General features: G+C 51.4%; 1 long non-coding RNA gene across 1 annotated transcript; it reads left to right on the top strand.

The window, feature by feature from the left end:
* The first annotated feature begins 736 nt into the window (after positions 1–736).
* Positions 737–2555, top strand: LOC116815456 (uncharacterized). Its single transcript, XR_012655878.1, has 3 exons — positions 737–858; positions 1763–1800; positions 2413–2555. It is a non-coding gene; the product is annotated as an uncharacterized LOC116815456 (long non-coding RNA).
* The last annotated feature ends 12461 nt before the right edge of the window (positions 2556–15016 follow it).

Raw genomic sequence — 15016 nt, 5'->3', positions numbered from 1 at the left:
GGGGATGGAGGGGAGCTCAAGCCTGGGGCAGGATTTTTTGTGGTGGAGAGAGAAAGAAAACAGCAGGGGACAGCAGTCAGCAGCTCCTCCCCCCACCCCCAGCGCTCCTGGTGGGAACAGCTCAGGCAGAGAGACAGAAGCAGCCAGCGAGGTAACAGCCAGCACCAGAAACAAAGGGACACTGTGAGCGGGGAGCCAGTGGAAAGGGACACGGTGGTCCAGCTGTGTCATCAAAGGGGCCAGGCACAGAGCTGGCAGGGAGAAAGTCCCATTGAGAAGGGGCAGAGATGGCAGGAACAGGAGGAGGGAGGCAGACAGACGAAAGACAGAGGCAGGAGAGGGAAAGTTACAGGAAGAACTGGCAGTGAAACAGGAAGAAACTGATCACTCTCGTTATAGTGTGTATAGTAACAAAGCTGCTAAGAAATTCTCAGGACAGAGGCAGGACCCGAGGGGGGGTGTGTGCTGCAGGATCCGGCCCAGCTGGCTTCAGAGGCATGGGGCCTAAGGTACACCCCCCACACACCCTGCCGCCACCTCAGTACAGCCCTCTGTCATTGGGAGTGAACCCCCTGACCACTATTACCCAAAATCCGCTCTGCTCCTGCCCCCCGCCTAGCCCCATAGAATGTTCTCCTATGGGTCCCTGGGTCCTTGAGGCGGAGGGGCTGGGGCAGCAGACAACAAACCAGTTGCTCACGGTGCTCACATCCTGGTGCTGCTTCCCAGGTGGATCAGAACCAAGTGCAGCACCTGTTCTGACCTGCCCCATCATCGCTGGGGTGAGCGTGGTGGCCGCCAGCCTCTTCCTCCTCCTCTTCCTCCTGGCCTTCCTCTGCTACAGACGAACCCGAGGAAGTGAGTCCCCCGCACAGGGAGGGAAGGGTTAAACCTGCTGCTAAGCAGGGCTGGGAAGGGGTCATGGCTTGGATGGGAGACAGCAGGGAAGGAAACCCAGGGGGTGGGGCAGGGGCCCAGCAGGGGGCATCTCCCCAGGCAGTGAGAGCTGGCCCCAAAGCCCCTGGGCAGCATGAGGGGACCATGTGGTTGGGGTCTCAGCAGTGGGCGCTGTGCTGGTGGGGGTGGGGACCTGTCTCTAGGGTATTCAAGTTCAGCAGCTGGCAGAGCGAGGGAGGGGAGATTCTGTCCTGGGTCATCCTTCCCGGCTGCCCTATAGGCTGTAGGGCTGAGGGGCAGGGCGGGTACACGGGATCCAGGTCAACTCATGGACGATTCTGCTTCGTGTCTCTGCAGGGAAAGGATCAGCCCTGAGACAGAGCAGGTGAGACCCCAGCTCTGCTCCCCACACCCGATCTACCTGATACAGGACACAGGACTCCTGGGTTCTCTCCCCAGCTCAGGGAGGGGAGTGGGGTCTAGTGGTAAGACTGCAGGGGCTAGGAGCCAGGACTCCTGCGTTCTGTTACTCTCTCACTCTCTCTTTCTCCCCGTAGGGAGTCTGAGGCTGCAACCATAGTCTGTAAGTCACACATGAGGGGGCAGCCAGGGGGGAGGGGTGGGTGTCCCCTGGGAGAGCCCAAGTCCTGGGTGGGGGGATGCTGATGTGGGGTGCAGCCCCGACTCACTGTGTGTATTTGGGGGCATCCTTCCTGCACCATGGGGCTAGTGACCTTGCCCCACCCCAGTGGGCTGGGGGGCAAGTGGGCTAGTGTGCGAAGTGCTGACATGAAGGGTGGGGGGCTGGGCCTGGGACCCTGATCTGGGCCCAGACCCTCACTGCGTGGGTGTCTCTATTCCACAGATGCCCTCATGGGCGAACAGAAGCAGCTGGATGTCCTGGTAAGTGCCCCCCACTCCTCACCCCCCCCCAATACCAATGGACCATCCAGCCTCCTCCCGACCATCTGGCTCTGCACAGGTCCCACTAGAGCCATGTTCTGACGCCAACCCCCAGACTCTGCCTGCCCCCTCTGTACCCCCTCAAGGGCAGACAACTTACACGAGGCTGGGGATCAGCAACCAGGGGGCTCCACCACCGCAGAGGGCGTAAAGACCCAGAACAAGAGAGAATAAGCCTGACTTGGACCGTCACAAACTCACCTGGACCCCCCTTACAAAACCGTCTTCCAAAATGTTTGCATTTGTCTGAGATTTGGGAAGGTCAGCGGAATCCATGGGGGGTGCAGGTGCCAGGAGGGAGCGGGGGGGCTCTGGTGCGCGGAGGGGCGATGAGTGTGTGGATTCCCGGCAGGGGTGGGGGGGGAGGAGCAGCTCTCTGGAGCACCCGCTGGACAAGGACAAGAGCCTGTCAGAGCAACTGGCATACGGGCGCGGGGGGGGGCATTCCTGCCCTCTGGTGGCTGAGGTCAGAACTGTCTGGTGTGTGTGTGTTGGTGTTAGCACATGTGCACACGCAACCACACCCACACCGGTGTCTGTCTCCCCTGCCAGTCCCAGGAGTCCGACCCCAGTGCCGATGGACTCACCTATGCCGAGCTGGACCACCAGGCGCTGCAGGCCAAGCAAGGGGGCCCAGCCCCTGCCCCCGAGCCCATCCTGTACGCTGCCATCAACGTGAGCAGGGGGTCCGATGGGCAAAGTCGGCCCCCTGCCCACACCTGTAGTGTGAACCAAGGGGAAGTCATCGGAGAGATGGGGTAGGAAGCATCGGCCACAAGGGGGTGATTGCGTGATTCCCCCCCGCAGAGGACAGGCTTGGCTCATAGCCCCCCCATAGCCCTCCCTCCAGCTGGTGCTGCCCCACCCAGCCCCACGAGTGGGGGGCCACAGGGGCTCAGCACTGGGCAGGGCAGAGGATGTGCCGAGGCAGCTCTTTGTGCTACTTGCATCCTGTTAATCTCCAGATGTGTAATAAACACAGAACCACAAACCAGCCTGTGACGTTCCCCTGGTGTTATCCGGCTGGTGAGCTGCTCGGTCACTCCAGCCCTCTGCTCTGGAAGCCAGCCCCACCCTGCTCCGGTGGGAGACCTCCACTCCCGGGCTGCTCCCGCACAGCCTCTGGCGTGTAAGCTGCTCCCAGCTCCAGGGAGTGAGCACTTTGGGCAGCCGCTGCTTGGACTGTGCAACCGAATGTCACCAGCCGATATCTCCGGTCCCCGACACACCCCTGGGAACCTCCATCTTGCGGTGCCCAGTTCTGCCTGGTGGACGCCGCAAGCTTCTGTGAGTGTCAGGAGGGCTCATGTGGCTCAGGCCTGACGCCTTGGTGAACCGATGGGCACCGGGTGTTACTAGTGCCCCTGTCCTCCTCCCTTCCCCGGTGAGTCCTCTCACCTGCCCTGGGGGAGCCTTCAGCCTCTGTGTGCTCACACTCCACTGCGTGGCTGCTGCTGGCCCCTTGGGAGCAGGTGGAGCTGCTGGTGCTGGAGCCGGGTCGCCCATCTCCTGCTCTGGGCAGACTGGGGGCTCTCTAGGGGCCAGGCAGGGGGGTGGCCCCTGCTGGGCCCTGGGGCTGGGCTCCTGGCTCCTCTGCTTCCTGGAGAGGAAGCCCCAGAGCCACCGTGCCCGGCTCCCGCCCAGTCCTGGGTCCCTCCTGCACAGCTGCACCCTGAGCCACCTCCATGTTGGCCCAGAAGGTGCCTCAGGCCCAGCAGGAAATGTGCTGCCCAGGCCCAGAGCGAAGGGCTGCAAGGGGCTCTGTTAGCAAATCTTGTCTCCCTGGGAGGAGATTCCCCCCCATTTCTGCCCCTCCCCAGGCAGAACAGGGAATCCCCTGAGGATGGGCTAGGTGCCACTCACTTGCTCTAGGTGCTGTGGAACTGGGTGGCAGATGCTCAGAGTTGGCCCATCCCTGGCCCTCTTCCTCGCTTTCCCGCTGCGATGTGAGCTGGGAAAGGTGCTGTGCTGCGCAGTGCAATGCCCTACCGACAGGGCCGAGTGTAGAAACCGGGAGACCGACCGCGGCAGTGAAAACAAGACGATGTTTTATTGCCAAGTGTGTGCAGCAGGGACTATCTGCATGGGGGGATGGGAGAGCAGGGGATGAGGGACAATACCTGAGCCTGTAACCTGAGCCAGGAAGGTGGGTAGGGGGAGTCAACACCTTTGCCCGGGAAGCTGGACAAAGGGAGAGAGCCTGCTGAAGAGGTTTTTGGGGTCAGTTTTGGGCTGGCCGGGAAGAGGCAGGGAACCCCAAGTCTGGGGTCTAAGATCCTTGCCCCCACAGGGACCTGGCTAAGGGGTCCTGGTTGTACCTACAAGCCCTGCTTGGGACTGTGTTCCTGTTGTCTAATAAACCTTCTGTTTTACTGGGTGGCTGAGAGTCACGGTGAATTGCAAGAAGTGGGGGGTGCAGGGCCCTGACTCCCGCACACTCTGTGACATCAAGGGATGGAGAAACTCACGCCAGCAGCCGGGGTCCAGAACACGGACCTACTGCAAGCAGCGCCTCCCAGCACCTTACACACATTCCTGACGCCTGACAAGTCCTGGGCTATGGGGGAGGGACCCCAACCCCCCTGATGGAAAACTGTGGCCTGGGCAGGGGAGTCACTGCCTCAGGATTGCACTAGGAGCCATGGCAGAGCCAGGGATGGAGCCAGGAGTCCTGTGTCCAGACCCCTGCATTGAGCACTGGAGGAACACTCCCTTCGAGAGCATCAGTAACAGGGTCTATAATACTTACCCACTGTTGTCAGCGTTCTGAGATTTAACCAGGGAAAGTCGCCCTGTAAGCGCTGTGCAGCATTGAGCCATTAAATCTCAGATCCAAATCCCTAGAATTTACATCTGGGCTTGCAGTTCAGCCCAGTACAGAGTGAGGAGCCCGAGGCCTTAGATTGAGGAGGATCAGCCCTTCCTGGACGGGGAGATGAGCTAGGAGCCTTTTCAGTCCCTAGGCAGATGGATTAAAAATAGATTATTTTTAAAATAGGAACTGGATTTTTTAAATTAAATTAACCACAGGTTTGTTTGTTAAACTAAACCTGGTTAAAATTAAATTTGAAATTGACAATCTATGTTAAGCCCTCACCTTATTATAATCTCTTAAAATAATTGAAAGAGATTAGAAAAAAACCAATATTAAGCAGTACATATTTACTGCCAAGTTTTAAGGACAGTCAAACCACTGAAGCCCCTGGAACCAGAATTACTTGAAGAGCTAAAACAGCTTTTGACAGCAGTAGCCTCCTTGGAAAGCAAAGAAAGAATATTTTCCTCATTTCAGTTTAGTCAACTAGTTTGGTTCAATGACAAATTCACAGGATTTAAGAAACCCCTAGGGAGTTGACCAAGCAGGCAAACATGTTTTTTTCCTTCAATCTATGAATAAAAATGAGGTGTGAGGGGATGAGATCTACCAGTTCATACATCTGGAAGGACATGAGCAGAAGGTATCAATTCAGTTCACTAACTACAGATAATATTTCCTTTGTTTAAGAACTCAGATTTAAATGCAAAACATTTTTGATCGGTGTTTTTTCTTATGCTTTTCTTTCTGTCTCTGCCACGGCATTGCTGTATAACGACCTCTTGCTTCTTATCTCCATTTCCACCTCCTCCGTTTGAGATAGAGACAATTCTCTAACTCCCAGCAGTAGTGCAATTTGAGTAGGTCATGACCGTTAGACACCTTTAAGCTCCAAAGGACAATGGGTGATTATTGTTTGGGGCAAGAATCCCTAATGATTTCCTGCTTCTCTCCATCCAAAGCCAATCTTTGGGTTTGGAACCAATGGTTGGGTATTCTCAGTTTCCCTCGGTCTCCTATTTCCTTCAATTGTTCCTTGGATTTAGAGCTTGGCTGCTAACTGGACTCGAATTTGTTTCTGGGTTCCTGGCTGTTCCTAGTCAATGAGGGTCTCAGTCTGTCCTCCAAAACTCAGAATCCCAGAACTAGACATCAGGGTGGATTGATTTAAACCATGGATTTTAATCATGTTTTAATGTTGTATTTTTTTGTTATTTTCCTACTGATAGGCTGATTCTCGTTAGTTGATAACCATTAAAAATGTTGATTTGCAACTAAATATATAGTCTTAACACTGAATTTGGTGCTTTTTCTTTTGCTAACGATGATGGTAAACTATATCTGTGCACATTGATTTAAGCAATGGAGCACAGATATGAATATGGAGAAGAAATATGGAGAAGAAATGGAGAAGAAATATGGAGAAGAAATATGGAGTAATTTACATTTCTTGAGTCTAATTTTGACATTTTTATTATGTTGGAAAGTGGCAAATGATGCATTTATGTCCTAGATGACGATGATTTTTTTACTTCTGGTTTGTCCAAGCTCTGTTTGGATGGAAATGTAAATGCACAGAAACAGCATTTTCAATCTACTTATTAATTAAATAAAACTACCTTAAATGTGCTGAATACAAAATAACAAAAAAGTTACCGAAACGTATTTTTCATTTAAACCTAACTGATGAAAGGAGGGAGCTGCCATTAGTGAAATGAACTGAGTGTTTCTGGTCATCGTCTCTCTCAGATTTTAGATCCCAGCATATGTAGTATTATTCAGCATTAACACGGGTTGTCATAATTTCAAATTTAATCCCCTATAGTTTTGTTTCTATTTAAAAAAAAGTATTTTATTTTAAATAAATATAATCCAATTGAATTTTTTTAAACCCCTTTTGAGGCTTTTTGTTTTTTAAAAAATCATTTTTATTTACCCTGATTTTAGAAGAACTTCCACATTCAAGAGAACTGCAAACTGCTCGTATTCAGTTAAAGGAGAGAAGGCAGCAAAATTCATCACAGCAATAATTTGTTGAAAATTATTCACTCGATCTTAAAGAGACTAACTAGAGGGTCGGACACTTGCTTGTTTATGTAGGCCCAGTTTCCATCCCTGACCCAGTAACAATTGCACGAGATAGTGCCCAGAACCCTGTCAAATCTTCTGAGCCATTCCTTGTCTGTTCTTGTTTTGTAAATTTCAGATCAACAAAAACTTCCTCTTGGCAGTTGGTGCCCATGTGGTGCTGCAGGCAGAGAAGCCTGAGCAGTAGCCTTGTGACATCGAAGGTAACTCAGCAACACCCCCATCACTCACTCACTCAACTAACCTTAAATCTTAACTAAGATCACTCAACTGATCTTAAATCCTCACCCTGCCACCTGCCTGAGTCATCTCCCCCACTGAAACTGGCAGGTTCATTTGTTGACGCTTTTTAACCAATGGGGTTGAATTATGCAAATCACCTGGAGAGAGTTAGCACTGACTGGCTGAGTTAACTCTGATGTCACAAAACACTTCTGCCTACAGCACCAATTTAACAGGGATGGTGCAGAAAATCAGGCTTTCCTGGTGCTGCTGTTTTCCGATTGTCACCAAACCCAACAAGGTTCTTCCCACCGATGCCTAGAAATTGTGGAATCAATTTAACTCAGTCTTTAAAAATGATTGTATTACAGACAGACAAAGAAATGCTACTGAGCTGAGCATTTAGCCTCACTGCACTCAGCCAACAGGGACCTAAGTCTTTTCCCTGTTAACTCAGTGAGAACCCCAAGCTCAGCCCATCCGTGCGGAGACTCTCCGGGCTGGGAGCTGAGTAAGGGAACAGACAGACAGACAACAGCATCAGTCATCCTAGGAGATCATTCTGGGGGAGATCATCATCAGCACATGATTCCCACGCCACCTCTTTGCGAGGGCCTCTCACAAGGACAGCTGGTGAACAGCCCCACCCTCGTCAGGAAGACGAGCAGCAGAGAGAAATGGGATAAGAAAAGAGAAAAGACAAGAGGACAGGAGGTAAAGGCAAGGAAAAAGAGCAAATTTGAAATGCCCCAGCAAATAATAGTTTCCAAGGCCAGAAAGATCCACTCTGACCATCTCGTCTGACCTTCTGTATTACACGGGCTATGGAATGTTTCTCAAAATAATTCCTGTTTGAATTAGAGCAGATTTTTTTAGAAAAACATCCCATTTTGCTATTGAAAATGCCAGTTATAGAGGCTCCATCACAACCCTGCCTAAATTGTTCCAAATCCTGTCAGTTAAATATGTTCACCTTATTTCCAGCCTGAATTTGTCTAGCTTCAACTTGCAGCCATTGGATCTTCTTATCCCTGTGTCTGCTAAAATGATGAGCCCATTAGCCAATATTTGTTCCCTTATGCTCATCACTTAACCTTCTCTTTGTTCAGCTAAATAGATTGAGCTCCTTGAGTCTATCATTATCAGGCTTGTTTTCTAATCCTTTAATCATTCTTGTGGCTCTTCTCTGAACCTTCTCCAATTTATTGGCATCCGTCTCAAATTGTGGACACCAGAACTGGACACAATATTCCAGCTGTGGCCACACCAGAGCCAAATACACCTCTCCACTTCTAGCTGAGATTCTGCTGTGTATGCATCCAAAGATCACATCTGCCACTTCAGCCAAAGTGTCCCACTGGGAGCTCCTGATCAGCTGATTAGCAAACATGACCCCAAATCTTTTTCAGGGTCACTGCTTCCCAGGATAGATCCCCCCATCTTGTACATATAGCCCAGATGTTTTGTTCCTGGGGGTGTAACTTTATATTTGGACAAACTAACAGGTATGTTGCTTGTGCTCAGCTTCCCAAACAATCCAGATGGCTCTGTAGCAATGACGTCTCCTGTCTGTTATTTACCACTTCCCGAATCTGTCTGTCATCTGCAGGTTTTATCAGAGATGATTTTATATTTGCTTCCAAGTCACGGATCAAAATGTTAAATTGTGTAGGGCCAAGATCCGACCCCTGCAGGACCCTACTAGAAAGACACTTGTCCAATAGTGATTCCTCATTTACAGTTACATTTTGAGACCTACTAGTTAACCAGTTATTATGGGGCAGATTCCTAAGTGGGACATTTTCCTGCCAACCTACCTTGTGTTTTCCAAGCCCAGCACTCGACTGGCAATGTTTGGATCAGACTGAAATATTCCAACCCTCACTGAGAATCTTACCTTCTCCACAGGGGTGTCTGCATTCTACAGAATCAAGCTGGAAAGGAGAAAATTTCCACAGAAACTCCTTGTTAGCACTCAGGTGCGTGAACACAAATCCTCCAGGAGAGACAGTGAGAAGGAGGTTTGCTGCAGCAAGGCCACAGGGGTCTCCGAGGTTCCCTCTGCCCTGCCCCCTGTCCTGCATGTCTGATGTCAAGGGAGCTCTGTGAGGTCACAGCTGCCTCCCCACCTTTGCCCAATAGGCTGAGTTCCTGTTCACTAAAACACGCCTTCCAGACAGACACCCAGCTGTGATGTGAGAACATCAGGAAACAGAGAATCCACCACTTCCCCTGGTAATTTGTTCCAATGGTTAATCACCTTCACTGTTAAAAATCAGTGCCTGGCTTCTAATTTGTCCAATTTGTCGGCTGAATGCGTTGAGCTGAGTTGTTTTTTCTTGTATATGATGTTGAGTATGTGATAGGAGAGCAACATCATCTGCAAAGTCCAGGTCTTCAAGGGATGAGAAGAATCTCTGTTGAATGCCTCTTGGCATGTCTTCAGTTGTACACCGCATTACCCAGTTGATCGCAATGTTGAAGAAGGTTGCAGACGTGACACACCCCTGGCGTACTCCTGTTTTGACTTCAAAACTGAGCTCACTGTGATCCACACTGCATGTAAAGTTGAAATAGAAGCTTTGATGACGTGGATGATACAGAAAGGAATTCCATATACCTGCAGAATGCACCATAGGCTGGTCCTGTGAATGCTATCAGAAGTCGTCTCAAAGTCTATGAAATGTATGTGGAGTTGCTGTTGCCATTCTAAGCACTGTTCTATTATGTTTCGCAGAGTGAAGATCTGGTCTGTGCATCCACGCCCTTTCCGAAAACCAGCTTGCTCTTTTCTGAGAACGCTATCAACTGCCTCTGATGTGTGCTGGACTAGGATCTTACACAAAACTTTGCTTGGCGCAGATAAAAGTGTGAAACCACGCCAGTTATTACAGTGACAGAGAGTTCCTTTCTTTGGTACCTTCACTAAATATAACCCCACTGGTACACTCATCTGGCACTTTTTCCATTTCCCCGACTGATGTAAACAGAGGGGCCAGGATAGATGCTGCTAATTTAGGATTTACCTTGAACAATTCTGCATTCAAGTTATCCTGCCAAGAGCGTTCCCAATTGTTAAGGACTTGATGGCTTGAACGATCTCTTCCTTAGTTGTGTTGTCTGTGTTGATACCAAGATCTTCTTCTGCCTCCTGGATGTTTGCTTCCTCTTCAGGTGGCTCCGTGTTCAGCAACTCTTTGAAATACTCTGCCCAGCGCATTTCTTGTTCTTTTTTGGTTGTTAGTAGGTGTCCTTGTTTGCTCCTGATGAGAGTGTTTGTTGGAGTCTGATGTTTACCACCGATAAACAATGTCATTTTCTAGACGGTTCCTTGTTCGCCACGAGCAGCTGCATCCTCTGCTTGTGTTGCTAGATTATGAGGTTATTTGCCCACTCTTACCACCAGTAAAGAATGGGCATGTCATGCCCCTCCTGATCCCCCTGTTCCAGTGCTCCGGGACAGAGGGGGATGGGCAGGGACAGATTAAATTAGATAGAGGGGGTGGATGTGGTGGTTTTCTGCTCTGGGGGGGCAGAAGGGGGCTGGGGGCCCCCTGTCCATCAAGCTGGATGGAGATGCCCCCTGCCACACCCCCTGAAGCAGCTGCTGACACCCCCGTCCTCCCTTTGTCACCTCCAGGTTACACCCAGGGCAACATCGTCTGGCTGGCCCTGCCGCTCACCCTGGCCTAGGCTGCCCGTGGCTGGAGGAGGGGCGGACGCTAGGTGAGGTGACCCCCCCTAGAGCCCCTCCCCACTGTTACCCGAAATTGGGTTAGCTAGTAAACTTAGGGGGGACTAATAACCCACCAGAGTTTGGCAGAAAGCAGCACGTTTATTATATTGATAGCTAAGCTCAAAAGAAGTGGGTGGGGAGGGTGTCATACTCACACTCGCACACTCACGCTCCCAGGACAGGCACGGCACTGGAGATGTCAGGATCCTTCAAGGTAGGTGCCCCACAGCACAATGATGGATGGGGCGATGAAGGTAAGTCTTCCCGAGGCACGCTGGAATGCAATGCGGTGAACCATTGGCCAGGCGGTCCGGGCGAAGGGCCTTCACAGGAGGTACAAGCATGTGAGTGCACAGCTGAGCACATGGCCCCTTCCCTTTTTAAGGACCTGCTCCTCATGGCCTGCAACTAGAGATGACTTGGCCACGTCTGGCTGGTCATGGTCCACCTCGGGCAGTGTTCATGCAGTGTCCATGCATTGGATGTGTGATTGCTGCCTAATTAGAGTCTTGTCCATCTAGGAGCTCTTCTGATCTTCCAGCTGCTCAAGCAGCCCATTCATCCCACAAGCATTCCAGGAGGGAGGCGTGGGGGAAAACCACTTCACAGGTATTCGGGAAGGGGAGTAGGGGTGGCAGGGAGTGTAACAGACCTTTTGAGCATACAGGTTATCCAGAGCATACAGATCACTGCTGCTCCTACAACACCCACTACAGCCTGGCTGCCCCACCTTGGGGGAAGGGCAGTGGGGTCACTGTCACCCTGAGCAATGTGATGCCACATCGTCAGGATGGAACCAGAAGGACCAGTGCAGCCGAACCCATCTGAGCTGGCCCTGCTGACTGGCCCCCAGGGGTCTGGACGGGCCTGTCTCAGCATGGGGCTTGGGGAGGTGCTGTGCCAGGGCCTCCATCTGGGGGTGGCAGAAATGGCTAACGGCAGTGGGATGGGGAGCCTGTGCCATGGGGCACCCTAGGGGAGAGCTCCAGGCCCTACAAGGTGGCTGGGGCCGTCGGGAGATGGGGCACCCTCGGGGAGAGTCGCTGTTTAATAAATTGTGTGTGGGATGTGGGATAATGGGGACTAGCATTGTTTTTACAGGGTGTGCCATGCCTCCAAACTTTATACAGTCTCTCTGGGAGCACCCCTTAAAATACTAGGCCCTAGGCCCCCAATTTTTCAAGGGCAAGCCCCATGGCTCCAATACTTCAAGACAAGACCATCTGGATTCAGCCCCTGTGTTTTTCAACAGAGTTCTCCAGTGAGTCCAAATGAGTGAAATTTTACCTCTTTGGGAGCAATATGACCATTAGAAATTTGCTGTGCTGCCTTTTCAAAACAATCCAGCATTCGTTAGTCACCTGGAATCCAGGGCTGAGGAGTTCTTAGATTAGCCTAGGACAGCACAATTTAACTCTAAATCCATGTTGGCAGATTCACCTGCCCCCTCTTCCATAGCCTTGTGGATGTAATCTCTGTGCACTGGGAGCAGCCTGCTTAACAGTCTGTCCCCATCTCCAGTTGCAGTTCCACTGTGGTCACATGTTCCTCTTCCCTTGGCTGCCAATCAGTGCCCAGCTTTTGGTCTTCTATTGTCTCTGCAGGGCACTAGGTTGCTATGAGGTCAGTTCCTGATAGGTCAGTCATGCCAACCTGGGCAGGCTTCTGTGACCTGCAGCCATCTCTTATTCGCCCTGTCCCTGAGCAGAAATTAACTCTTCCAGACCCGGTGCTTAGCAATACAAAGTAAGTAGGGGAAACTGAGTCATGCATATTTTCCCTATAAATATTACAGACATTTCCATATTCTCCCCACTTCTAAACCCAAGCTTCACTGCAAACTGCTAAAACTCATGCCTCAATGCAGCCCTTTGTCAGACATCACTATGGCAGGTGTACTGTGACTAGCAAAAATAGAGATACACAATCAACTGTTTAGCTGTAGTAACTTTTAGTATGGCTGCCTCAGGGAAGTGAGACTAGTAGTTTAGGACAAATATATAGTCTTCTTTTTTCCAGCCAATATAGACAAATTTCTACTCCTGGGGGAAAATTTTTCCTCTGCCACTAACAGAGGTTTTTGCTTGACTAGGCCTGTATTTTTGGCATATACAACAAGCCTTGACAGCTTCCTCAATGTTGTTGTTCATTTGAGGCCAGTGTAAAATGTCTCTGATCCTTTGCTTTGATTTTTCAATCATTAAATGACCTTCATGTCTCCTTTTTAACATTTGTTTTTGCAATAGCTCAGAGATCACCGTCCTGGTGCCTTTCAACAAAATCCCATCTAGGACTGAGAGCTTCTCCCTGAACTGGTGATGGGGCTGGGAACATGTGGTCATGGTCACTCAGTGCTAATAACTTTAACCGATTTCCAGGGGTGGCAGGTTAATGGGCTCGTTGTGCCCAAGCACCGGAAATATTCAAGGCTGGGGGCTGTACTTCACCAATATTTGGAACTGGGTTTCTCCCCTGGCCCTGCCTGGAGTGGGCCCTGCCCACCCCCACCCCAGAGTGTCCCCCTCATCGGAACTTCCCTGCCTGAAAAAAAACAGCCCATGCCTCTCGCTTGCTTGTGCTGCCAGCTGCCTGCCACTGCTTCTGCCTAAGGCTATAGAAAGCAGTGGCTGTCAGACTGTTGGAGCACCTCAGGAGCTGGAGGAGACACACATGTGCTTGGGAGCCCTCTCTCCCGTTCCCCAGCACCCACCTGGAGGAGACGCCAAGAGGACTTCCGGCCAGGAGATGGATATCTGGAGTGGACCTCACTCACCTGAGCAGCTGCTGGGGCTTCGGTGAGGTTTGACGCTGTGATCCACCTCCTCCTCCCCCCGCAGTCCCCACTCCTGCCCAATGCTGGGCAAGGGGCAGCCCCATTCCCAGTGAGGCTATGGTGAGGGGCAGCAGGCTGCAGCAGGGGAGGAAGGAAGCCACATGTGATGGAAGTCTCCCCCCTCCAAGCACTCACCCACCCATCCACCCACCACAGGGGAGATGGGGGAGGGGGGCTTCCTAGACCTGAGCAGCTGGGGCTTGGGTGAATTATGTGACATCCTGCCCGCCCCCCCCAGCCACCACCCTGCAGTCCCCACTCCTGCCCCACGCTGGGTAAGGGGCAGCCCCATCCCCCATCCCCAGTAAGGCTATGGTGAGGGGCAACAGCAGGAGAGGCCACACGTGATGGCAAAAACCCTCCCCCCCGGTACCCACCATACTGGAGGTGAGTGGGCTTTCTGGACCTGAGAGAGGCCCCAGGAGCATGTGCAGCGACCCCAGAGTCTATGCCCCCAGCACCCCTACCCTGAACACCCTCCTGAACTGTGAACCCCTCATCCCTAGGCCCATCCCAGAGCCCTCACCTGAGGGGAAAAACGTGCAACTTAAATTTGGTGGTCAGTTTGGAGTATCATTGTGTTTAGCACAATACTTGATTATTTTACACCCTTTAAAGTATACAACTAGTCGTATACAGTTGTTACAAAGTGGGAATGTTCTTAATGTTTTCTCTGAATACTATGTGGGTGTCTCACTTTCCCCTATGCATTTCTCAAGGATCTAGATGGTGGGATAAAGGGGTGTGATTGTTGTAGAGCCTTAGATAGCCAATGTGATGCCCTCTGAACAAAGAATGGCCGAAACCCTGTCTCTGGGCAACTGATGGCCTGGGCCACTCTCCTACAAGGTGCCAACTGAAGGTGTTGGAAAACAAAGCGATCAGATGGCCTTCTAATGCCTGGAAAAGAGACAAAGGCCAAAGGAGGGAGTGTCAGTGCCTGTGCGGACTTCTGGGAAGTGCATGATGTGGAAGGGGTTGCTGGGATGCTTTGGAACTACTCCATACAAAGCCAGTCAGGACTCTGGGGGAGCCTCCTCTCTCTGAGCAGACTGTCTCCAGGGCAAGAAGCTTACACCTTCCTGGGTCTGACCTCAGAGCATTCAGCATGTCCTTCCACATCGTGCGCTTTCTGCAGTGAGTCTGCCTAGGCAGGTCCTGGGGTAACCAGAAGTCCCTGCACCCCAAATCTGCAGTCAAAGGTGACTCTCAGCCAGCCGGTAAAACAGAAGGTTTATTAGACAGGAACATAGTCTAAAACAGAGCTTGTAGGTACAGAAAACAGAACCCCTCAGTCAGGTCCATCTTGGGGGATGGGGAGCCCAGACCCAAGTTCTGGGCCTCTCCCCATTTCCCCAGCCAGCTCCAAACTGACACTCCCTCCTCTGGCCTTTGTGTCTCTTCTGGACAAGGAGGTCACCTGATCTCTTTGTCCTCAACACTTTCAGTTGGCACCTTGCAG

The sequence above is a fragment of the Chelonoidis abingdonii genome, chromosome 4, assembly GCF_003597395.2.
Source record: "Chelonoidis abingdonii isolate Lonesome George chromosome 4, CheloAbing_2.0, whole genome shotgun sequence".
NCBI classification, from domain to species: domain Eukaryota; kingdom Metazoa; phylum Chordata; order Testudines; family Testudinidae; genus Chelonoidis; species Chelonoidis abingdonii.
This window is presented reverse-complemented; position numbering and strand designations above follow the sequence as displayed.